Here is a 27142-nt window from a genome sequence, read left to right on the forward strand (position 1 = left end):
GGCTGCATTCAAGTTTGACTGCTACTTTAGGACATTGGGTTGTTCTGGTCATCTGGAATTGTTCCACGTAGGAACCATCTTGGTGGCTCAGCGGCTAAATCGCCCGTTGTTTCCCCGAGGAGACCTGAGTTCAAATCCCGGTGTGGATAATTTCCCCGACCTGTGTGGGTTGTCATTTTCTTCAAGCTGCATTCAAGAGTGACTGCTATTTTAGGACATTGGGTTATTATGGTCATCTGGAACTGCTCCCCACCGGAATCATCTTGGTGGCTCAGCAGCTAAATCGCTCGTTGTTTCCCTGAGGAGACCCGAGTTCAAATCATGGTGTGGATACTTTCCCCGACCTTTGAGGGTTGTCATTTTCTTCAGGCCGCATTCCAGAGTGACTGCTACTTTACGACATTGGGTTGTTCTGGTCATCTGGAACTGTTCCACACAGGAACCATCTCAGTGGCTCAGCGGCTAAATCGCCCGTTGTTTCCCCGAGAAGACCCGAGTTCAAATCTCAGTGTGGATATTTTCCCTGACCTTTGAGGCTTGTCATTTTCTTCAGGCTGCATTCAAGAATGACTGCTACTTTAGAGTCAGAAAAAAACCAGGCTCCCCACATGTCTGTTTTATGACACATGCAGCAAATTGCCTGGTTTCTTCCCCCAAATGATCTGGGTTTGAGCCTGTGCGGAAGTTGACAATTGTTAAATAATTGACCAAGGTCCACTGCGAGCTGATGCAAGGCATGCCCCAAGAAGGGCAGGGGGCATCTTACAGGTAACCCCTGTAAGAAAAAGGGGCAGTACCCTTTGAAACAATAGGTACTGCCAACAGCCAGTTTTTTTTAGCAAGGACGCTGCTTTCCATCATAGGCAGGTTAGTGCCAGCCCTCTCTTTGCAATCAACCTAGGAGCAGACAGCTTGCCCTTCCATCACTCCAACTGTCCACCATCTGAGCTTTTGGCACAGGAAGGCATTTGTCTCCACCTCTTGATGGGCAGCTTTCCATCCAGTACATCCGGTCCATCCAGCCCTGGCACGAATTTCCGGCACAGTCGGGAATCGATCTCACGACCTTCGGTATCGTAGGCACGCGCCTTAACCATTTGATTATTGAGGAGGCCCCCTTATCTAAGGTAACTTGGGTTCGTATTGACTCTGTTAGGCGGAAGATGGACTGCTGGTACTGCCAGTCAATGAAGAGGCCCAAGAGGAAATTGGGTTGTTATTGTCATCTGTAACTACACTTCACAAGAACCAACCTTGTGGCACAGTTGGTAAAGCGCTGGATGTTTCCCAGAGGAGTCCAGCGTTCAAATCTGGTGTGGATACTTTCCCCGACCTTTGAGGGTTGTCATTTTCTTCAGGCTGCATTCAAGATTGACTGCTACTTTAGGACATTGGGTTGTTTTAGTCATTTGGAACTTTTCAACACAGGATGGCTCAACAGCTAAACCGCTTGTTGATTCTCCAAGGAGACCTTAGTTCAAATCTCGTTGTGGATACTTTCCCAGACCTTTGATGGTTGTCATTTTCTTCAGGCTGCATTCAAGAGTGACTTTAGATTAAGCAAAAACTGGCCTCCTTACAGGTCTATTCTATGGAGCATGCAGCAAATTGCCTGCTTTCATCCCCAAATGGCCTGGATTCGAGCCTGTGTGGTAGTTGTCTTGTTTTTTTTTGAGCCGCACTAATGAGTAACTGTTATTTATGATTCGGTAAAGCACCGAAAGCTGCCTTTGCTAATCAGCTTCTGAAATGTTTTTTCTCAAGCTATCTTTAGAAGCCTGTCTTTGTTAAACAATTGACCAAGGTCCACTGCGAGCTGATGCAAGGCATGCCCCAAGAAGGGCAGGGTGGCATCTTACAAGAAACACCTTTTAAACAATGGGTACTGCCAACAGCCTTTTTCTTTAGCAAGGGGCATCTTACAAGTAACCCCTTTTAAACAATGGGTACTGCCAACAGCCTTTTTCTTTCTTTTTTGTAGGAAGAATGCTGATTTCCATCATAGGCAGGTTAGCACCAGCCCCTTTTTGCAATCAACCTAGGAGCAGACAGCTTGCCCTAGGTTGATTGCAAAGAGGGGGCTGGCGCTAACCTGCCTGTCATGTAAAGCAGCATCTTTGCTTAAAAAAAATGGCTGTTGGCAGTATCCATTGTTTAAAAGGGTACTGCCCTTTTTTCTTACAGGGGTTACCTGTAAGATGCCCCCCTGCCCTTCTTAGGGCATGCCTTGCATCAACTCACAGTGGACCATAGTCAATTGTTTAACAAAGACAGGTTTCTGTAGCTTGAAAAAAAAACATTTGAGAAGCTGATTAGCAAAAGCAGCTTTTGGCACTTTTACCAAATTGTAAATATCAGTTCAGTACCTTGTGAAAGGGGGGCTCCCGAATGGCCAAGTGGTTGCTGGTAAGAACCCCCCCCCCCCACTGCCCTTTCGTGCCTTGCATCAGCATCAAGAGGGAATATGGTAATTTGGGTTGTGGTGGATTGATTTAGTAAAATGTCCCATTTTGTTCCCCTTTTGTTCCCCTTTTGTTCCCCTTTTGTTCCCCTTCCCACCCTCCCCTCTGCCAAGTCCCTTGCTGAACTCTTCCTTTCTAATATATTTAAGTTCCATTGAGCTCCTTTAAATATTGTCTCTGATAGGGGGTTAAATTTTAGTCAATGTTTTGCCTGTGCCTTTTGGTCCTTGATGGGTACTGATTTGTCTTTTTCCTCGGCATAGCACCCACAGACCAATAGTCAGAAGGAGAGAACAAATCAGTCTGTGGAACAATATCTGCAGTGCTATGTTTCGATTAATCAATTGCTCTGGGCAGATTTTTCTGTGGGCTGTTTGCATTTAACAATTCCACTTACTCGTCCATAGGTGTTTCTCCATGTCACTGCTGAAATACTACTGTTTCCTTAAGACAAGTTATATATTAAAAGGAAGTTGCTTCTTTGAAAGCTCAGCCAATGATAAAAAAACTCAAAAAAATTTACTTTTTCATATGACTAAATTCATTGGCCCTTTTCAATATCTGAGATCATCAATCCCAGTACTATCCGATTGGAACTTCCACCTGAGCTTAAGATTTCTAATTCACTCCATGTTTCTTTATTAAAACCTGCCAGAGTTGTCCGTCATTCTTCTCCTCCACCTCCACTGTCTGTTGAAGGTCAATCTCAGAATTTGGTGCAGAAAATAGTTGATTCACATCTCTCCAGATGTAAATTGCAGTATATGGTTCATTGGGAGGGTTGTGGGTCCCTGCCTCTGATGTTCATGTGGATCGTTTGGTACGGCAAACCTAAAGATCCAGTGGCCTGTGACCCCAAATACACTCCCTGTTCTCCATTTCTGTATAATGTGCAGTTCCCTTGCTTGCCTAGAACTCTTCACTTGGTCCTCTCATATTAAGACCTGGTGGCATCGGAGTACCAAAGCTAAAGGTTGTTGCTAAAGGCCGAAGAGTGAGCCGTAACCGGGAACTTGGGTTTTGTTCTAGGTTTGGGATACCAATCGTAACTGTGAAAGAATTGGAGGACCTATTTTCCCTAGTCTTATAATCCTTATAAGAGTTTGACACAGTGAATTTGATTAGACTTCTTTAATAAATTTTATGCTTATATTTATATATTTATATTTAAATACATTGATTTAGGATCTGAATGTTAAGCTTATCTTGTGTTACTAGGTGCTAAATGTTATTGTCAGAAAACACAATTGGTTTTATGAGGAATGCATATTATCTTGCAAGCTGCACTTATTGTCAGGGCTCCTTTAGATGAAACACTTTGTTCTCTCTGACAACCAAAACAACAACAATAGGAATAATATTATTTATTAGAAAGTTAATTTCCTTCTGCTGAAAAATAAAGAGCACTTTCAAAATGAACTGCACTATCACTTGTATATAACCCAAGGTGATTGATGTAACATCATTTTCATAAAGATGATACTAATGTGCATTTGTCCATTTCATTAAAAACTATCCTTTCCATGTAAGGTGTATCATAAAACAATATCTTACAAATGCCCATAGATTAAAATGGATTGCCCTACAAAATATGGCTTTCAACATCTTCTAGATCAAGGTAAAATTAATCTTCCATATGTATTGTGTTATTTGCAGATACAAGACATGCAAATTAGGTAGAAAATCATCTTCTATGAAGAAATATAAGATGATCAACATTGTTTTTGTCACCTTAAATAATGGAATAGTACCAGTAAGCATGTGCTCATATTTTTTTGGCAATTTTTATAACAAGAATGGAAATTCATCTCTGTGGTGTAATAGATCCACTTCTTCCATAAATTAAATTAAAAATGTCTCTGTATATTTTTAAGAAAAGAGCATTGTATTAAAGTATAAATCTTGAATTCCAGAAATTGTTATAAACACAAAGAGAACATGCAAGAGTTCAGAACCATAAAGCACAAATTCAAGTGCAGGGAGTGGGTGGAAAGAAAATAGCTTTTTACCTACTATACAAGTACACAATGATGGTAATATTAAGCTCAACAATTGAACTACTTTTCTAAATTGCTTTCATGGCATAATTATTGAAACTTTTTTTTTTATCTCACCACATGCTTATAAATATGTTTTATATATCTTTAAATTAGGGCTTTTGAAGCATAAAGTAAATAATCATTTTTAAATTAATATGTCCCTCTTATGTCATAATTAGAATTATAAATACAGGCTTCTAAGGTAAATTGAAGCATGAAAGCAGTGTAAAAGAGGGATTATAACTCAAGCAAAATAATTGCTGGGCTGGGCAAAAAGGCTGAAGGAAGTCAGGACTGTAAAGCAAATCTGCTACACTCCAAGTCAAAGCTTAAAAGAAAAAATTCCAACAGTGTAATTGTCAACAAATAAGCCTATTTTGCGTTTTACTGATTTAGAAAAATAAGTTCACCCTAAAATACTTTTATGTGATATTTGAAAAAATTCAGAGGAAAGGCAATTTTAATTTAAATCGTTTATACACATGAGGGCTCATTTATTATAAGGGAGCTTTGAGGCTCTGCTGATCCCAGGAACCTCCTGGTTTCATGCTGCTATCCTTAACTACTAGACCAGGTGAGCAGCTGGTAAGTTCGCTCATTACCTTTCAACTTGATTTTTCAATCTTTTTTCAATTAAACTTCAGTCACTCTTTACTGCTGTACTGCAAGTTGGAGTCATATCGCCCCCTCCCTTTCCCCCCCAGCAGCCTAACAACAGAACAATGGGAAGGTAACGAGATAGCAGCTCCATAACATAAGATAACAGCTCCCTGGAAGATCTAAGAACAGCACTAAATAGTAAAAGCCACATTCAGTTACATTAAGTAGGAGAAATAACAGCCTGCCAGAAACTAATTCCATCCTAAAGTGCAGACACAAGTCACATGACTGGGGCAGCTGGGAAACTGACTAAATGTCTAGCACCATGTCAGATTTCAAAATTGAATATAAAAAATATCTGTTTGCTCTTTTGAGAAATGGATTTCTGTGCAGAATTCTGCTGGAGCAGCACTATTAACTGATGTGTTTTGAAAAAAAAAAAGTTTTTCCATGACAGTATCCCTTTAAGTAAGTTAGTCAGTTATTTAGCAACCTCCTATCAATAATGAAATCGCCATTTGTTCTATCTTGTACAGTCTATCAGAGACACTTTCTAGATTTGGAGGTATGTTGGGAGTTTCCTTAAATGAGAAGGATCTAGGGGTCTTTGTAGATAACACGTTGTCTAATTCTGGGCAGTGTCATTCTGTGGCTACTAAAGCAAATAAAGTTCTGTCTTGCATAAAAAAGGGCATTAATGCAAGGGATGAAAACATAATTATGCCTCTTTATAGGTCCCTGGTAAGGCCTCATCTGGAGTATGCAGTGCAGTTTTGGACTCCAGTCCTTAAGAGGGATATAAATGAGCTGGAGAGAGTGCAGAGATGTGCAACTAAATTGGTTAGAGGGATGGAAGACTTAAATTATGAGGGTAGACTTTCAAGGTTGGGGTTGTTTTTGCTGGAAAAAGGGCGCTTGCGAGGGGACATGATTACACTTTACAAGTACATTAGAGGACATTATAGACAAATAGCAGGGGACCTTTTTACCCATAAAGTGGATCACCGTACCAGAGGCCACCCCTTTAGACTAGAAGAAAAGAACTTTCATTTGAAGCAATGTAGGGGGTTCTTCACAGACAGGACAGTGAGGTTGTGGAATGCACTGCCGGGTGATGTTGTGATGGCTGATTCAGTTAATGCCTTTAAGAAAAGTAGTGAGGGGTGTGTGTATGGATGCTAGGTTTTCATTTGGAGGGGTTGAACTTGATGGACTTTGTCTTTTTTCAACCCAATTTAACTATGTAACTATGTAACTATGTATAGGAATAGGAGGAGGCCACTCATTTATTTGCTATAGTGTAGGGATAAACTATTGCAATTTAAAATTCTTTATTCTTTATTTTGACTGCCTCTCACCTCTTTCATATGGGTAAATGTCAATCCTCTTTCTGTCCCAAGTGTAATGTACTAACTTGGCTGAGCGATGAATGTCCCATGTGCTTATTAGGAAACCCTGATGTAAAAAAATTAAGCTTGCACACTATTGCATACTTTTGTGGTACTGAAGACATATATAGTCCTTAAATATGGTCAAAAGCCATGCTTTCACTTGTCTAGCTCACATACACAGTATTCATAGAAACATGGTAAGGGCTGGATCAAGGCTACATCTTTACTATGCAGCCAGCATACACTACCTCTTCAAAATGGTAACATGCACTTTTCATTGAATGGTAACTCTTCAGGGATGCACTGTTCAACACCATTGTCGATTAACATACAGGTATGGCATCTGTTATCTGGAAAGCTCCAAATTACAAGAGTCCATTTACCATAGACTCCATTCTAAATAATGCAAATTTTTGAAAATTATTTCCTTTTTTCTCTGTAATAATAAAACAGTACCTTGTACTTGATTGCAATTAAGATATAATTTATCCTTATAAAAGGAAGTAGTTAATGGAAAGATCTGTGCATGTAATTGTGCTTTGATTCAATAACTGTACAAATAGCTGACACATAGATAGCAAAATTGCATTGCTCTAACCAACTTGGTTTTAGAAGTGCATATTATGGTACAACTAATGTAAACCATGGCAAATTGCATTGATTCCATTCACTGAAATCATTGCTGAGAGGTGAGACAAAAAAAACAAAACCTTTGCTCATCATGTCACAATAGCAGGGAACATAGTCATCTTAAATACCTTTATCTCTGTATATATGCTGTTTATTATGAGCAATAAGCCGCAAAAGATTTGTACTCAACACCTTTAAGAATTTCTGTTTAAAATAAATCAGTATTAATAAGTTACAATGTATCATAATACATTCTGGTTCTGTCCAGATGAAACGTAAAAGAAAAAAAAACACCTGCAGGTATTTAAATAACAGAGATAGAAAGAAAAACATGTTATTTTAAAAAAAAAATGTTTAACTTAGTTTATTGCGTGATTATTATAACATTATGTGAAGAACAAAAGCACTTCCAGGAATTTCTGCAAAATGCTGCAATTATGTTGTAACTTTGATGTATGCTTATCATCTAAACTTAAAAAGACAATGCATTTGGAGGAGAGATAAGTAGTGAGACTGAAAAGAAATATCAGCTTTCTCCTCTGTAATTGCTCTGTTCCAAAGAGTTATTAGACTTTGCTTTGCTGCAAACATTATTTCCATCAAAGCTTTTGCCTGTTTTGTTTCTTTTTCATATGCTTTTTGCTAGCACACTCTGCAAAGTTTCCCTGGCTTCTCAATCTACTTGCCTAATTTGGATTCCAGTTAACGATGGACAAACCTCGGCAAACCTCTTGGCATCTAATTTCTAGATGTCCTGAACCTGCTATGCAACGACTTTAAACATGAATCAGACGGACTTTTGTTCATTGATTTCCATAAGTCTTTCATCCTGTGCCTGACTAGGGATGTAGCGAACTGTTCTGCGGCGAACTTGTTCGCGCGAACATCGGCTGTTCGCGTCCGCCGCAAGTTCGCGAACGTCGCGCGACGTTCGCCAATAGGCGTTCGCGTCAAAATCGTTCGACCATTCGACCATTCGATCGCTAAAATCGAACGATTTTCGTTCGATTCGAACGAAAATCGTTCGATCGAACGATTAAAAATCCTACGATCGTTCGAATCGAACGATTTTCGGATGTTCGAAGTTCGCGAACAGTTCGCGAACTGTTCGCATTTTTTGCCGGTGTTCGCGAACGGCGTTCGCGAACACATACTCGGCGGTTCGCTACATCCCTATGCCTGACAATAAAGGGAGAAGGAAGCATTTTCTATTGGCTATCAAATCAATAGCCCCCGAGTGATTAACTTCCTGAATCACCATGTCACATTTGATCACTGTATTCTTAAAATGGCATACACATGTGTAGCAGTCAAATATGCACTGACTTATTGTTAACTGACAGTTTTTGATTTGACGTTTTTCACAGGGAGGTGTGAGAAAGGGAGATTAAAAGTGGCACAATGTGCCAGCTCATTTATCCTCTGTAGCTCACGCAGAGAGCAATCAAATTATCACAGCCAGAAATGCTTCTCTCTGTTCTCCCTGATAGTGAGATAAAGGAAAGGCTTATAATGGAACAGGAGAAAGGCAACATTTTCTCTCACCACAAATTGCACACTGCATTCTTTCTTCCTATATAGCACACCCCATACAATAGAAATAAGTATTATTAAAATGAGCTAAAAATTACTTAAAAAGTATTTCTTCCCTTTCCTTTTGGATCTAATAAAAATTGAGAATAATTTTAAGTTCAGGTTGCAAGCAAGCCATTGTACATAGGATCAAAATTGGCAAAATTTATTTTTAACATTGAACTTAATACTATGAGCATATGCCATATTAGTATTATAATTGTAAAATAATTCTGCTTAGCTATGCTAAAATGAAGGCCATTTTTTAAATAATTTTTGGCCATCAGTATTCAAGCTATTGACCACACCACGGCAGGGCCAGGCTGGCTGGGCGCCCTAGGCAACCTGGTCGCCAATATCCACCCCCCGCGTGTGTGTGCATGCAAGTGCGATGGAGAGGGGTGAATGACGGAGGGGAGAGCGACGGAGGGGAGAAGGATGGAGGGGAGAACAATGGAGGGGTGGGATGGACAGTGACAGAGGGGAGGTGTTGGGAAGGAAGGGGATTAACTGAGAGGCGAGAACTAGGGGTAGGCAGAAGACAGTTTTAGAGGTAGTTGCCCCTTAGTATTGCACCATAGGTAGCTGGCTCTTCTTCTTACCCCTAGTTCCAGCCCTGGACCAGACTATACAGTTTAGGTAGACACGCTAAAACATTATGGGGTAGTGGGAAGCTTCTTATTTAGCCAAGCCACCAGACCAACAGAAAGCTCAGCTAAATAAGGCACATGCATCCAGCTAGGGATTCCAACATACCCCCCCATCAATTACACTAGGACTTCATTTAATAGTCACACAATTTGTTCTAGGTCTTGTAATAGCATACAAATATATGATTTGTAATAGGTGACCATTGGCTAGTAAATGGTACCAGCTGACACCAGTGCACATGGGAAAAATGTATCTAAAACATGCCTAGATCAGTAGGCAGTAGGTAAATACAGAGCTCCCTTTCTACATGGCACTTATTGGAATTCAGTGTTAAATGAATTTCATTGAATTGAAGGGATGTAACTACAAGTCCATATGCCACTTTATTTTCCTTACACAGCAGACACACATTACAATATTTGCATGCAATGTACTAACTGTCGTGCCTAAATTCTGCTGCAATTATTTATGAAAATTATGATTTTTTTCACTTTGAATTCTTTGAATTGTTCCAGGAATTGGGTTTGTGTATAAAAGTACCAAAGTGCCACAGATTGTAAATTCTACATTCTGCAGATGCAGTCACATATACCGATCCAGAACCTGATCAGTGGATTCAGCCAATGAGAGCAGTGGACACACGTAGGCATATATTGATGACATGTCCACTGTTCTCCCTAAAAATTGCACCCCCTAATGCCGTCTCTTTACTCCTGCTTTGCATCTGTGACTGCTGGAGCCCTCCTGCTACCTTTCTATAGTTTTCCTGCTGGATTGGTCACTGCATTCAACCAAGTGTGCTGAACTACAACATTCTGCTCCCTTTATTTTACATATGTCATATCAAAATTCTCTAAATTTGTCTTTTTTTTCTATCTTTTTATTTTTCCTTATGTCTATGTCTTTAGCACACACACACACACTTAGGGGCAGATTTATCAAGGGTCCAATTTCGAATTTAAAAAAACTTCGAAATTCGAATTAAAAAAGACCAATGGAAATTCATTAAAAAATATCGGCATTTTTTTCAGGTGAATAGTCCATATTTGTTTGAATTGGAATCATACGAATCGAAGTAATAGGTCATTCGATAGAATTCGAATCAAAGTTTTTTTTCAAAAAAAGTCCACCAATTGACTCCAAATAGGTTCTAGGAGGTCCCCCATATGCTAAAACAGCAATTCGACAGGTTTTGGATGGTGAATGGTCGAAGTCGAATTTTTAAAGAGATAGTACGTGATAAATTTCGATGTTTACATTTTCAATTTTCTTTATAAATCAAATTGAATTTGGACTATTCCCTTGTTGATGTACAAAAAAAATTGTTCAAAATTCAAATTTTTTAATTCAAACTTTCACTTCGACCCTTGATAAATCTGCCCCTTACAGTCAACTTTGCCAAGAACACACATACACTCTTTTTTCCTACATCACAGATTAGTGTTATTATTACTTTTTTATTGCTCTTGGGTGCTTATTATTGTCCATAAAAAGGTTGTGTTTGCAGTGACGCTGGTGGATTTAGATTTTTGACCACCGATTTTACTCCAATAACTGTTCTTTTTATTGCTTTTGGCAAGTTTGCTGCTTGTTGATTTTGTTCTGTTTTTCCTTTGCATTGTTTTTACTGCTTCTTTAGTTCCCTTTGCCATTACATCTAGGACTGTTCTTTTATTTTTTTTGCATTATAGTAATTTAAATCGTTTTCTTTGCACTGTTCTTTATTGCTTGTTTAGTGCCCCTAAAAAAGTTCTCTTACCACGTATATCACTGCAATTAATAATAATTTTTTTTTATTGCTTTGGCTGATTTTATTTCACTAGTGATCTTATTCTGTTTGATTCAGTTGATTGTCCCAGACAGGTCCAAAGGGGTTGGGATGATTGTAAGCTGTTCCCGAAGCTTTCAAGCGTTCAAGTTTTTTTTTCTTCTGTATGTTTGTATTGCCAGGTGTTAACTCCTGCTGACTTATTTATAAAAAAAAATTACAGTAAGATTTTTTTTCTAGCTTTTCATATTACAAGTGTTGGAGGAGCTACCTTGCTTGCTTTTTCATTTGTTTCATTTTGCCTTTTGATTTCTAGCTTTGCAGTTGTTACTGGCTTTGCAGTTGTCTGTGTGTTTCTGACACAACTACAAAATGATTTTATAGCACTAAGGAAGATGATAGGTTTTGCATGCATTCCAGCTCAGAGATATTTATCGATTCTGATTCTGAGTTTGTGCCATCGGATTAATCTACTGAGGAATCAGAGATTAGTGATAGTAATACTATTAGCACAAAGGCTATTAGTGGTAGCACGCTTACTGCCGAAGAGGCAGAGTCAGAGGCTGGTAGTATTGCACCGGATGCACCTATGGAGTTAGAAGAGAGTGAGGAAATTGGTGATGCACAAGCTGGAAAGCCTGTGTGGGGCCTCCCTGGCGTCAAGGTGGACACCACTAACTTTAAAATGGTAGATTTTTTTAAATCTATATATTGCAGAGGCCATGGTCCATTATACAAATTTATATGTTGAACAGTATCTTGCCAGCAACACTTTACCAGGGCATTCAAAAGCCCAGGCATGGTATCCCACTAATTTAAATAAAAAGATTCCTGCCACTCACATTAGCAATGGGACTCATAGAACGTAACACTTTAGCTTCCTACTCGGATACCACTGCAGTCCTTTCTACCCCTCTTTTTTTAGCCATCATGCAAAAAAAACTGTTGTCAAATTTTACTGCATTTAACAACAATGCAGCAGTTGTTACCTCTTATGAGACCGGTCACAGCGGGCTTTATAAATTGAGGCCCCTTGAGGTTCTCTGAATAGGAATTGCACTTTGTAAAAAAGCTGGTGTCCCACTGGTGACAGACATGGCACATGGTCAACCTTCTGGTGTGCATGATTTTATCTCAGCTGCTAATGCCCCAGTCTTTATTGTTGCCACCTAAATTCTTAACTTCTTAGAGCACTTACATAATTGGTCAAATGTAGCAAGGTATTCTGTTGGAAAATATATTTCCTTGGCCAACTCCATGTCATACTTACCAGGATAGCCCTACCCCAGTGCTCCCATCAGAAATACCCTACCCAAAGCTTAAAAAGCCCAACCCCACCCAAATCCGGTGTATTTTTGTCCTTCTGTTTCAGTTTATTTTTGCTCCTGTTGGAAGCAAGTTTTTCTTTTTAGCCTCAGAAAAGCATTAGGGCTTGCTGGAAAGAATCCTAGGGACTGAGGATTTGGTTGTTGAGATGTTTTATCCCCTAAGCACATTGCCTCATTTGTATGAAGTCTTCGATGTGTCATCATCTGGATCAGGTAGTCACGGTGGTACTATGGCTAGTATCACTGGTTTGTCCTAGATCATGTGCCCTCCTGGCCTGCTTATAGCTTGTCAGGTGGAAAATGCTATGTCCCCCCATTTGTGTGCCTTACCAAGCTCAATTGGAAAGCGTCCAGTGGCAGTGGTGTGTATGGCCCAAACAGTCCTTATTTTTATGGATGGGAGGGAGGTGGCAGTTAGCTAAGGTTAATCTATTGTTCAGAGATTTTAGCTGGCCCAGCCCATTGGGGTAAGAGGACTCACCTCTGTTTCGAGTCCTAGGGTTACCTGGTGAATAGTAAATTACCATTTTTGAATTAAAATTATTTACCATGACTATAGCTTGCTTTACAACAGTGATTAAAGATCACAATATCCTTTTTTGACTTGACTACATCAGACAAAGGTTTACAGAATTTGACTACTTTCTTTAATGCAAAAAAACATTATGCATGTAAACTTATTCGTAACATCAGACTTGTCAAAAACAAACTGATATAATAAGTGGCATACTTATCATGGTGTGAAAACAGAGTTTGGCACAGTCCACCTGATGGAATTTTCACTACACTCTATTCACTTCTATGGGATTTTTAAGATTCATATTTGTCAGTGGGTGAAAGTGAGACTTTGCCCTTAACTGATGAATATGTCCCGAAAAAAAAGTAATTAACAGATTGTAGTAAATTTCCCTCTGGTGATCTTTGGTGAGCTCTACTTCTACAAATATACCCTATAATGAGATTGGCAGAAATGCTACGGGTGCTTATTTACTAATTTACTTTACTTACAAGTGCAAATATTATCCACTCTAATAAAGTTTGCGTCAGTACGTCAGGTGCATTTTCTCAGAGACATTGCATATTCACTCACAATTACACCATTGCGAGCATAATGTGCTGAAATTTGGCTAGTGTAAATACTTTACACAATTATGTCAGCAATTGTAATGGAGAATACGAAGGCAAATTAATGAAGTATGAAGGCATTTAGCATGGAGGAGGTGGCGTTGATAAGATTCTGAAGTGACTGCTGTATTTTTATTATGGTAGTTCACCAGCCTAAACCAACCAAAATGATTTTTTGTAGAAAAAATGCATTTGCGCCATTATTGATATAGTTTCGACATTTTGCAATGTCATAATTACACCTGGTGGCAAATGTTTGTCAGTAATATGAAAATGCTGAAAAATGTTATACTCATGTTTTCATCAAATGTGATATTTTTCACCTTTGCAAATTTGCTAAAGTGAAAGTACACATTTATTTATTATGCCTTCATGTAAAACTTTTAACCCTTCTCCATGCTATTTCATAATGCAAACAGGGAGTATCTCAGCCTTCTTTTTAGATGATCATTGGGAACCACAGAGAAAATCACGTGCCAGATCCACAATTTATATCTGCTGTAGCTGTACAAAATCTAAGCAGGAAATGGGCCAACATTTTAGGTGATAATATTTACTTTTATGTGGAATGTCCCTGGCTTAAAGCATTCTCTATGACTTTGAATGCCAGGAACTTCTTTCAGCATGCAAAATAAAACAGGGCATATACAACAACAAGAAGCTATACAGAGACAATATTCTGCCTAATATCTAGGCTGCTCCACTAAACAAGCAATTGACAAAAAGATCCATCAAATGTCAGAATGAATTATGAATTGTGAATGTAAGCATTCATTATAACAGTGGCAAATCCTATGTTAAATTGCTGCATTAGAATTTATCACATCCATCTCTTTGCTAATACTGTATAGCAATCTATTATGTGGTGTAGACATCCTTCTATTATTATTGTGTTTTATTAGGCTCATTAACACATCCCTTGTGATAAAATTATCCTTTATTTTTGGTGTATTACTAACAGTTTGTCTTACTGCTTTTTAGTGATATTAAGGTACATTTAATAAAGCCATTACAATATCACTGACCTCATATTAGCAAACTATTTCTATGTAAAATCTCTTGACAAATTGGTCAGGTTAAGAAAACTATGGTTTTAAATGGAGATAATAGTTCAAATGAATGGCTATTTATATTGTTGAATTATTAGAGTGTGTTTTTTAATCCTGGCTAGGAAGTAGAGAAACCATTTCTATTTCTATATATAAGCCATCATGTGGCTTATGTTATACACATAGCACTGCCTTAAAAAACAAAAATGAGAGTCTTTAACTGAAGAAGTCGTGGGCAGAGACATAACAAGGTGACTCCTAAACTGACTCTTCACCTTAAGCCACCCCACTGAAGCCTTTATTCACATTTTATCAAATAAATATGACCTTGCCAGTCTAACCCAAGGCAATATTCTAAAATTTTCTGTGCAGTACTCTGGCAAGGTCCTATAAAACAAAATACATTATCACATATCCATTTTTATTATCTAAAATGTTCCCCAGGTCAAGCATTCAGAATTAACATGAATGTTACCACGCTGACTCTCAATTATATAACAACATACCTCCCAACTGTACCATTTTTCACGGGACAGTCCCGATTTTGACAGCTCAACCTGCAGTCCCGGTTTGTAACTGAAATGTTCCGACTTTCTCTTTGATCTCCTGCACTGAACAGCCAGAAAAAGATACAAAGTTTCTAACTTAATTAGCTTTTTGCAGAGAGCCCAGAATAGATACTTAGATACTTCTGAGATAAGCAGGTCTCTTGGGAGAACTGTGGGTCTTGGCAGACCCACAGTTTAAAGGGCAGTTCATCTTCATTAGAAAAACTGTAATAACACATACATGGTACATGGTAATTAGAGGGTGTGGCACAAAATGAGCATGGTCAAAAAATGTTGCCGTACCACACAACATATGGGGAGGGAGAGTGGGATGTTTCTTGCTGCTCAGAAGATATGGAAGAGAACTGCTTCTTCCCCTGCCATCACATTTCTCTCTTTCTCCACCCCCAGCCCAACTTACCCCCACCTTGACCCATTGTTTCTTACCCAATCACAAGCTACATCTGATTCTGCTAGTATCTAAACATAAACCAGTGTAATCTGGCTGCTGGTCATTTAGATCCCTTGTCATGCAACCCCTGAGTTTATAGTAAGCTCCTGGGCTTTCCTTGCAAATCACTCCTTAAGGGGACAGTGTCGGGGTAAAACGTGTTTTTTTTTTTTGCAGCTGAATTCTGCACCGAAATCCATATTTTTAAAAGAGCAAATATATTTAATTTTTAAAATTTGCATTGGGCTAGACATATTATCAGTTTCTCAGGTGTCCTCAGGTCATGTGAGTTGTGCTCTGATAAACTTCAGTCATTCTTTACTGCTAAACTACAAGTTGAAGTAATATCACCCCCTTCCTTCCACAGCAGCCTACCAGCAGCCTATAAACAGAGCAATGGCCAGCTACCTGCCACCTCTGCTGAAAGATTTGTTTCCATTGCTAAAAGTGAGAATGACACCAAAGCAGAAAAAAACCCTGCTTTTTCCTGCTCCCGTGCTATTATCATGTCTGAGCAATGCAAACACAACCTAGAGTTGTGATATAATACAATGGGAAGGGATGAAACAATAGCTGTCTCAAAGCAGTTCCATCCAAAAGTGCTGGCTCCATCTCAAAGCTCAGAATTAGGCACAATGCACTGAGATTATTACAGATAAAAAAATACTTTTGTTGATTCAAGAATAAAATCTGTGTGAATTATTTGCAATGTAAATAGTGTAATTTAGAAATAAAAAGTAAACCATAAAAACCACAACAGAATCCCTTTAAGGTTCCCATGGCTAATTACAACATTAAGGGTCAGATTTATCAAGGGTCGAAGTGAATTTGAGGGAATTTTTGAGGTAAAAAAGCAGAATGGCCAAATTAGATGAAAAAAAGTTCGAATTCGATATTCAAATTCGAAGTAATTTAATTCGAAAATTTCTGCTTTTCGCCATCACCAAATTTCCACAAAACAGCAGCAAAAACATCCCCCTGAAAATTTTCCTCATGGAAAAAAACATTCACAATGCATACAAAGCAAGAAAAAATGCCTGTGGCAATGCATTTGGGGTGAAAAAAACACTTTAGAAAAACATGCTCATTGACTTCAATGTATTATATATAAAAGAGGTGGAAAAAAAAGCCCACGGGCGTCAATGTGTTTCACTAATTTTTTGTTGTTTTGCAAATTTTCCGGTGAAGCAAAATGGAACAGATTCGCTCATCACTTGTCAATACCTGGGAGAGACAAGGCTAAAGAAAACCTAAATAGGTACAAAAACTTTCTATGCAAATGGAGTCACAATTTTAATAATTAAATGTAAGTCTCCATTAGTCCCCATACTTTATGTAACATTCATACAGGTGGCAGTATAATGCAGCATATGTGAGGATTATAGGGAATATTAACAGAATTTTACGTAATGCTCTAGAGATGAGATTTATACCAAGCATCAGTATGATTAAAACCCAAAGTTAAACCATGCACATTTCAATACAATTCAGCACAAATTATGTTTCTAAGGGACCTCAACTTAATTTGTATCACTATTTATTTCAGGTACGCATTTTTTAATAATGCATGACTAATGAGTTAAGGGAAAATCATCTTGTTTGCGAGTAAAACTGAGGAGAGATGAACTGCCATGTAAATTTTAGATTTTAACTCTTTGTTATAAAAATCACTTTTCTCACATAGAGAAGTTATCATTCTGAATGTGACACAATTAGATATCAATAAGTATAGCTGTGACTGTCAGGTTGGCTGAACATCCATAGCAGAGAGAAAAACATAAATAAAATAAGGTCAGACCATTACTGTGGGATTTATTTGACCTATGCTCATTCAGAACAGTTATTACACACTCTCAGCTCCCATATACAATTTTCATATACTGTATATTATATTTGCTTGTTTTCTCACTACAGGATAAAGATGTCTCTGTGGAAGCCAGCTGATTAACGAAACTCACCAGGCAGGAAGTGACATCACACAGAGATCAAAGGAAATACCACGAGGGGACTATACATGTGGGCAGGGCCCTCATATAGAAGCTGCAACAACCTGTGTAATGCATATATCTATGTGTGACCAATCTTCAAACCTAATGTAAGTGCAAACTTGTATATTATATATATATATATATATATATATATATATATATTTTTTTTTTTTCAAAATGTTTTTATTAGTTTTCAAAGCATGTTTTACAAACTTTGGACAGTTGGCATGTCCAATTATAGATGCATATTAATTATTGATGTCAAAAGAACGTGCATTTAATGAGGATAGTAGAGAAATAGAAGAAGAAAGAAAAGGAAATAAATTCAAAGTTAACATAACGGTATATTCCTATGTATAATTTCACAATATATTAAATCAAGTTTCGAGATCAGTTCAGAGTATTGATAGGAGGAGAAAATATTTAACAGACTAGATTTGTTTACCTTAGGTAAGATGTCAAAAGTCTATTAGTACGGTGATTCCTGGGGGGTGAGCTTGTAAGTAGTCCAGTTCTTTGCAGCATGTTTTGAATATGATTATTTGTTCTAGTAGTAATGAGTTGCCCTTTAAAATTTCTGTGTCATACCACGTCGTATTCATGAAGGTGTGGGTGGTTAAATATCTGAGTGGTATGGGGAGACTGCTAATGTAAGTGATCCACGTGGAGAAAATGTTTTCGGCTTGTTGTTCTTTTTTTGTCATGGCTTCAAGCTAGTCCATGTGAAATATGTGGTGTAATTTCTGTTTCATGAGTGTGATTGATGGGGCCTCTGTGGAAAGACATTGGTGTAGAATTGTTTTCCGGGACACTGCCGCCAGAATAGCCGCCAAATGTCTCTCCCCTTTATGGGTAGTATTGAACAGTGCTGAACAAGGCCCAATCTATAGTGGGTTGGATTGGTTTGTTCACAATCTGTATCCAATAGGAGGTTACTTCCAGCCAAAAGTTTTGTATTTGAGGACATGACCAGTGCATGTGCAAGAGATCTGCCTTAGGAGCCGTGCACCTGTCTGAGGGGAGGGTTTCCATCTTAAATCATTTTTCAGGTGTTAGATAGGAATTAAGAAGAAGCTGTAACGCATTTCTTGATATCTGCTGCTAGGTAATAGCTGAGTTATGCATATATGAGATTTTAAGATTTCGGTGATAGGAATTTGTGGTGTAAGTGTTGTCCATTGGAGGTAGAGGGTTTTTTCTGTGTCTATGTCTATATTTGTCCGTAGCATGTGGTATATTTGTGCAGTTGAGCGTATGGTAGTTTTCTCTTTCCAAAGATTGTCTATCGTATTATTATCTGCTGTGTCTTTAATTTTGTGTATTGTATTTCGGGCGAAATGTAATATTTGCATGCTAAGAAATATGTTAGAGTTTGTATCTGGAAATTTATCTTTTGGTTCCATTGGGGAGAGTAGATTTTGGTTGTTGTTGGAAAGGTTTCGCACAGTATCTAATCCTGCATCTTGCCAACTGTATAGAACCAGATTTGATAATCCCATAGGGAAGTCCTTGTTTCCTAGCCATGTTAGATACGGCGAGTGGTGTGGGGGCAGTCGATGTCTTGTTCTTAGGGACTGCCAGGTTTTTATGTGTCTATAAACAATGGGTTATCTTTTAGAGATTGGGGAATTGCTGAAAGTGGGGAGTGTAGAAGGTAATTTAAAGTGAGGCCCTCTGATTGAGATTGGTCTAGATCTGTGTTGGCAAACCAATTCCTGTGTGTTAGCCAATCTCCTGCATATCTGAGTAGTGCTGCTTCATTGTATTCCTTAACATTTGGTAGATTAACTCCCCCTAGGGTTTTTGGTTGTTGTAGTTTAAATATGCTGATTCTGGAGCGTTTATTCTGCCAAATAAAGGTACGAAATATATGATTGATACGTTTTAGATCAGTTGGTTTGATACGATATGGTAACATTTGCATTGGATATATTAGTTTGGGGAACAAAATCATTTTAATAAAATGAATTCTACCCAAAAAAGTTAAATTAATATGTTTCCACTGTTGCATGTCTTGCTGTATATTATCTATAATCGATCGAATGTTCAATTTATAGATTTCTTTGTGGTGTTTAGGTATTTTTATGCCTAAGTATGTTTATGTAATGTTGAACTTTTTTAAAGGGAAAGTCTGTGGGCCTATTTTGTGATGTGGTATCGTGGAGTTGGAGAGCCTCAGATTTTCCTGTATTGATTTGAGTCCCATGAACTCCCGAGTAAAAAGTATAGTCTTTAGTAGTTGGGTGTAAGAATCTATAGGTGTCTTGTATGTGTAGCATTTCACATAATGTGTGTAGGGGTTTAGCTCTGGATTGTGAGTGTAGGGTGGGATTACCTGATTTATCCATGTAATTGTTCCACACCGCATTGGTGTCTCCGCCAAGAATAATATTTGTAGCCCCCTAGGAATCAAGCTGTTGTAAAACATCTGTGAAAAAACATTTAATGTCAGTATTAGGATCATATATATTTACCACTGTATATTTAGTGTTCTGAATTTCTATGTCTGCTATAAGGTAATGCCCTTTCCTATCTTGATATGTTTTGAGGACTGTACATTGTATTGATTTATTAATTAATATTGCTACACCTCTAGACTTAGACTTATAAGAAGCGAAACCTGTTTGGATCCATTTAGCTTTAAGCGTTTGATTATCTATGGATTTCCAATGGGTTTCTTTCAATAATATAATGTGTGCATTCTCTCTTTGTAAACCGTCTACTTTCTGCCTTTTTATTGGGGTATTAAGTTCACCTACATTCCAGGAGAGTACTTTAAGATGCGTTGTTAAGTTATGTGGCTTTTGTAGAATTTGATTAGTATCTGCCATATACATTTAACCTATGCCTTTCTTTGGCTGAGGTATTAGGGGTTGGCAGTTATTTTCAGGGCTGGGGTTGTCCCAGCGAGCAACCTTCTTCCCTGGCGTATATAGCCTGTAAATTTTGTCGTCTCGATCAAATTGTATCTGTATATCTAGTCTCGAAATATTTGTAGTAAGTGTTACTAGGAATAGAAACATATATAGAAGAAAAAACATAGTTAACAGTAACAATATAAACCATTCCCTCTACCCATTATACTTTTGTTATGCATAGTTACCAATATCAAGTAAGTATGAAGACATTGAGGGAGATAAAGATAAGAAACACTGTTATTCGTTAATTATTAAGCAGTTGAGGACTCTTCATCGGATATATAGCCTTGAGTAGCCTATAGCAGTCGTCTAGGAGTGTAGAGAAAGTTCAAGTGACTTGATCTTGTGATCCAGTTGCCTGTTGTATTTCTTTGTAGTAAGCCATAGCTGCTTTAGGATCCTCGAAGAAAATAGATTTGCCATTGTCTCTGTTAGTTATTTTGAGTTTAGCCAGGAATAAAAGAGCGAATTTGAAACCGGAGGAAAAAAGGGATTTGCAAACGGGGCTAAATTCCTTGCGTTTTGCCGCGACTGAGGCTGAGAAATCAACAGAGTTAACAATAGTTCTAGGTCTTCTCCCTTGATGGTCTCAGGGATGCCCACCAGTCTCAGGTTATTTCTCCTACTCCTGTTTTCTAAGTCATCCACTTTTTCTGCCAGTATTGTAATTTCATGTTGTTGTGTCTCAATGGTGTACTGTGCTTTATCCATATTATCTTCCAAATCTGAGATTCTTTGTTCGGCTTCAGACAGTCGTTGTGATTGGCTCGTAAGTTGTTGTAGTATTTCTGTAACAGATTCTTTAATACTGGCCAGCTTTTGATCTAGTAGTGACCCCAAGGCTTGAAGTAGTTCTTGCGTTTGAGTTTGTGAAGAACAGGGAGAGCTTGGGGGTTCTAGATCTGTGTTATTCGTAGGGGAGCCGTGTTGTTTTTTTTGCTCTTTAAGTCTGGTTTTGGCGGCCCTTGTGGAGTTTTGCCCCAGGTATCTTTCCATATTATTAAGTAATATTTATTGTAGGTAGTGTAAGTTGTAGTCCAACAATACTGCTTAAGATGGTCTCCCACTTAACGTCTTGTGAAAAATTAGTGCATAATGCAAAAAGATCCGATCTTTTCAGATTACTTATGACAGTGGGTGAGGTATAGATGAATTTTTCATATGATAGGCAAAAGGTAGTTCAAAGAGAAAAAGATCTTTGGTTTGTCTTTCTGACTTTTATGGGGTGGTTTGTTAGGAGCCCTGAGATGTGTTATAATTCCCCTCAGTTACCGTATATACTCAAGTATAAGCCGAGTTTTTTAGCATCCAAAATGTGCTGAAAAAGTCTACCTTGGCTTATACTCGAGTCAGTGGGCAATAGCTGAGATTGCAGTCACTTCTAATCATTCCTATACCAACAGTTCACTTGGGGAGAGACTGCAATATCACACAGCGCCCTCTGTTGGTTATATGAAAGAATAACAGTGCGCCCTCTGTTGGTTATATGAAAGAATAACAGTGACTGCAATATCACACAGCACCCTCTGTTGGTTATATGAAAGAATAACAGTGCGCCCTCTGTTGGTTATATGAAAGAATAACAGTGACTGCAATATCACACAGCGCCATCTGTTGGTTATATGAAAGAATAACAGTGAGCCCTCTGTTGGTTATATGAAAGATTAACAGTGACTGCAATATCACACAGCGCCCTCTGTTGGTTATATGAAGGATTAACAGTGATGGCAATATCACACAGCACCCTTCTGCACATGGTAGTGGGACTGTGGGACAATGCACACAGTAATCCGTATGGCAATTCTCTGTCACTATCAACTTTGCAAAGAAGTCTGGTTGATCGCTGGGGGGGGTCACTTTGGCAGAATGTGCGCTGCTGGGAGACAGGGCTGTAGTTGTGTCTAGGCTTATACTCGAGTCAATACGTTTTCCCAGTTTTCGTAGGTAAAATTAGGTACCTCGGCTTATACTCGGGTCGGCTTATACTCGAGTATATATGGTAAAAGAAATTATGGTGAATTATCCTTGTAATCCTCTGCCACAAGGTTCTTGCTATATTGCAGTTGTTCGCTGCTGCCGGGGGAGAGTCTCACAGCCGGGTGTTATATCACCACTAGGCCCGATGTGCAAGGCTTGACAAGGCCTGAATTCTCTGAGTTGGGACCTGGATTTGGGATCCACGAGCAAAGTTAGTTTTATATAAGTAGTAAGGGGATAGCAGTTGTAGTTGCTTTGCTTGCTTTCTGATTCAAGCCGATCCCCCTACCATCTGGGGCTGTGGTGCAGTTACAAGCAAAATGGCAGACATGCCCTGTATATGTTGTGGCCTGTATGTTTATCTGGATTCAGGGGTATAACACCTGTGTCGGTGTGAATTTCGCCCTCCCGTGACCGGAGTTACCCTGATTACGTTACCGCGTGGTGTCTCAATCGGGTCTGCTTGTGTCGCAGTTAGGCGATCGTGGATACAGCCTTGCGGTCCGGGTCCACGAAGTATTGTGCTCGGTTCTGGGGTTGCAATGTGAGGGTAAGCCGACTGTTAGCACACAATCTTTCACCCTCCGGTTATCCGCTGCTGATCCGGTAGCTTTTTTATGCTCGCTGAGTGACAAAATGCGAGTCTTAAGGCTCACCGTCGGAGCTGTGTCTGCGGAGCTTAGTAAGATGCTTAAGGAGCTTAGTAAGATGCGCCCATCTTGTGGGTCCGCCCCCCGGAACTCGAACCTGGGCTTTTAGTATTGACTTAGTCTTTAACCTGACGTGACACCTGAGATTTTGCGCAGTGCGACTAAACCGCCCCTGAGAGCCTTATGGGGCCCCTATACCTCCTGGGCACCCCTCTGTAGTTACACCCCTGCTGATGGGCGAATCTGTCCCATTTTGCTTCATGGAAAAATATTTCAGTGAAGCACTGCTGCAGCGTTAATCTCCAGGATATCCCCCTTTATATATATTTTTAAATAAATTATGGTACACTATTTTGGATTAATATTTCTCTATGGGGACATGAGAAGCTGACACAAAGAGGAGGGAGAGACCTGCTAAATACTACGGGCAATATATCATACCTCTAGTTTGTAAGTAGGCAATTTGGCCAAACAGTGGTGGCAATGAATTGGACAAATCATACATGTCAATAGGAGGGAAAGTTTAAAGAAGAAATATAAAACTAGGGGGGTTTTGGATGCACACCTGAGGCCAATTTTAAAACATTTAGAGCCATGTCTAAATGATTCAAGTAAATATGCAAGTGCATGTAATTTTGAAACAGGGTTTTTTTGTTACAAAGTTCACTGACCCATTTAGGTTATGTCAGTAGCACTTCCCTTATACTTATATACATTTCTACTTAGCAATGTGAGTGCTCCCACAACCCCCTTTTGTATTTATTGAAGAAGAAATATACCTCAAGAAAATAACTTGGACACTGGAAACATATTGCCCTATTTTTTGTTTTATTCTCTGTTGCTGTATGCGCTGATCTACATATAAACTTTGGAGATCTCTGGAGTATTAGCAACTACTGTATCAATTCTAACAGCTGCCTGTAGTGAAACTCAGGGATTCTCCTTAGCAGGGACAAAGATAAGAAATGTATCAACTAAATGCATCAATTTAAAACAGTTTACAGGGTCGGTGACCCCCCCATAGAGCTGCTTTAGAAAGAGAAAAAATTACACTTTACACTTCAATATTAGAGAAATGGTGACACATAGAAAAAAGAAAGTAATTGGAAAAAGTTGTTATTTCTGGTGATTTATCTGAAAACTAGTTGTTCGAAGGTGAACAACCCCTTTAAGGTAGATACAGAAGAGCACTTACAATTATTGCCTATTTCCTAATATGTGCTATGTCTTTGCAAATACAGTAATTAATTGTAAATGGAGCTTATTGTGGAGCTATGGATAGAGACACCAACCTTTGGTGATATTTAGGACATCAGCAGAGTTATACAAGGAGGCAAACCCTGTGGTCGCCCAGGGACCACTGGGTCTGTTCCCTCTAGCATTCAAATCCCTAGAGAGGCCCTCTGAAAAAATTTCTTGTGGGGGGCCCGGGGTGCTCGGTGTCTTGGTATCTTTTTGCTTTAGAACATCAGTACTGATTGAAACCATATTACACAAAAACATCACATCATATATTTAATGCTTTGCTGTTATAACATGCTTAGTTAAAATGCTGTGTAATGGTTTTTATATAAATGTGTGGCAAATTCACAAAAAGAGTTTTATAAGTTTAAACTGCGTTTATAGCCATAGTCGGGGGCCTTTGACACCACCTGTCTGCTACATACAATGCTGTTCTAACATCTGTACCCAGGCGGTTACCGAACACGTCACACACCCATTCAATACCTGTTTCTAGGAGTTGCATGATACCTTGGTATTCCTCTAACAGTAACCCCACATAAGTATCCTTTGTACTTTAGGTTTAAATTCTCCTTTAAACCATCTTCTATGGGATTATGCACTTACTGAGTGGTTGTTGTCTCTTAACTGTGTATCTGTGGAATGAGCACTAATGAAGACCACTGATGTGACTGGTAAGAATTCACATTTCATTCAACATGAATGTGTATAACAGAATGATGCTTCTGTTCTGCATTTCTAATCTGTTTGTGGGTCTGGTTTTTTATCCCGACTTTTTTTTTTGAAGAAGAAGAAGCCGCAGTCTGGCTATCTGAAAGCTTTCGCCTCTCGGACATTGCTATTTCCTGTCCTTAGACTTAGGGGCATATTTATTTATATTGGAGACAAGCATCGCCAGATCCAACCAGATTTTTGCTTTTGTTTTCTAACTTGACTGTTCAAATCTAATTGCTGACTACTTGCTATAGGCAACATCACAATTGATGTCTTTCTCAATATCAATAAATAAACCCCTTAGTGTGGGATATTGCATTCTGAGCTCTGTAGTTGTATTCTAGTAGTTGAAGGAATGAGACTGTAAGGGGCCAATTTATTAAAAATTTTGTGAAAATGTGAGTTTTCCAGGGTATTTTTCAGTCAAAATTCCAATTTTTGAGTTTCGTTTTTTTTTTTTAACTAGCTGGAGTCCGAAAATACTCCAGCTAAAACCTGTCATGTAGAAGTCAATGGCAGAGGCCCCTGCATCTATTTGAAAAATGTTTGTATCCTTCACAATGTTTTGGTTTTTTTGGTGGGTTTTACTCAAAAACTGGATTAATTCCAGTAATTCTAATTAATTAAAAATAATTTGAGAATTTTTTGCTGAAAACTCGAATAACTCGAGTTTTTGGGTTGTTTGCCCCAAATTCAATGAATCAAGGTTTTTCTTAGATTGGAAAACATTTGAGTTGTGAGTTTATCCCAGGTATAAAAAAACTCACAAACCGTCTAAACTTTACCTTTGATAATAAAAAAAAAACCCTAAATGACTGTCAGCATTAAAGTGTCTCCTTTCCCCAATGTTATTACCTTGTGCAGTTTAGAAGTTAAGTGAAGTCTTTTACCTAGTTTAGTTTAATTTTAACCCAGGTGCCCAAGGACAGATTAACTATTGCTTTTAGCTCCACCCTTGATCCACCTGGCCTGTCCCCCATTCCACCCAGTCACTGGCCCACCTTGGAATTGATAGTCCAAGGAGTCAGTCAATTTGCCATTATGCAGTTTGCAAGGAGGTGAAATGTATTTTATTTAGAATGTAGCCATGGGGCAGCTATTCAAAGCACAGGTTACATGGCAGATACTAGACACACTCTGTACAATTCCATTGTATTCTATTACAGAGCTTATCTGTTGTTGACGTAACTTCGCTAGTGTTACTTCGCACCCTTACGCCTGACGAATTTGCGCAACGGACGTAACTTCGTAAATTCACTAATGCGCGCAGTGTTCTGAACGCTACCTTTTACGCTAGACTTCCTTCGACACCTCAGACCAGGAGAAGCGCAATAGAGTAGATAGGGATTTCTTCAAAAAAAGTTCACATTTTTTCTAAGTCCCAAAAAACGCTGGCGTTTTTTCTATATTATGGGTGATAGGCTGAAAAAGATCGATTTTTTTTTGGGGCTCCCCTCCTTCCCCCCTACATTTCTTAACTCATGGCAACTTAACTATACAGTGGGCACATGTGTAGGGCAAAATAAAAATTTTATTTGATGTTTTGAAGGTTTCCCAGGCATTTGTAGTGCTGCTACATATTCCTCCATTGAAATTTGAATTTGGCGCCATATGCAAATTAACCATCACTAGCGTAACTTCGCTTAGCGAATCAATGCTAGCGCAACTTCGCAACCTTACGCTACCCCTGAGCGCAACTTCGGATTTTAGTGAATTTGCGGAGCGCTGGCGAAACTACCCCTGGCGAAGTGCGGCGAAGTTACGCCTGGCGCAACTACGAATCTTAGTGAATTTGCCCCAGTGAGTTTGCAATTGATCCTTAGCATGCAGGTCAGATTTATGACCCATGTGAAAAATTAGAATTATTTGCTTAAATGGACTCTATGGGAAATGGCCTTTTCATGATTCTGTACTTGAATATTGGGTTTACAAATAAGAGATTTCATACCTAAAATCATACTAATGTAGTACGTCTCTAGGCGAGTAGTTTTGCCTTATATGTGTTATGAATACATCCAGATGGCTTCTTCATTAGAATT

Source organism: Xenopus laevis, chromosome 1L (assembly GCF_017654675.1).
Source record: "Xenopus laevis strain J_2021 chromosome 1L, Xenopus_laevis_v10.1, whole genome shotgun sequence".
In the NCBI taxonomy this organism is placed as follows: Eukaryota; Metazoa; Chordata; class Amphibia; order Anura; family Pipidae; genus Xenopus; species Xenopus laevis.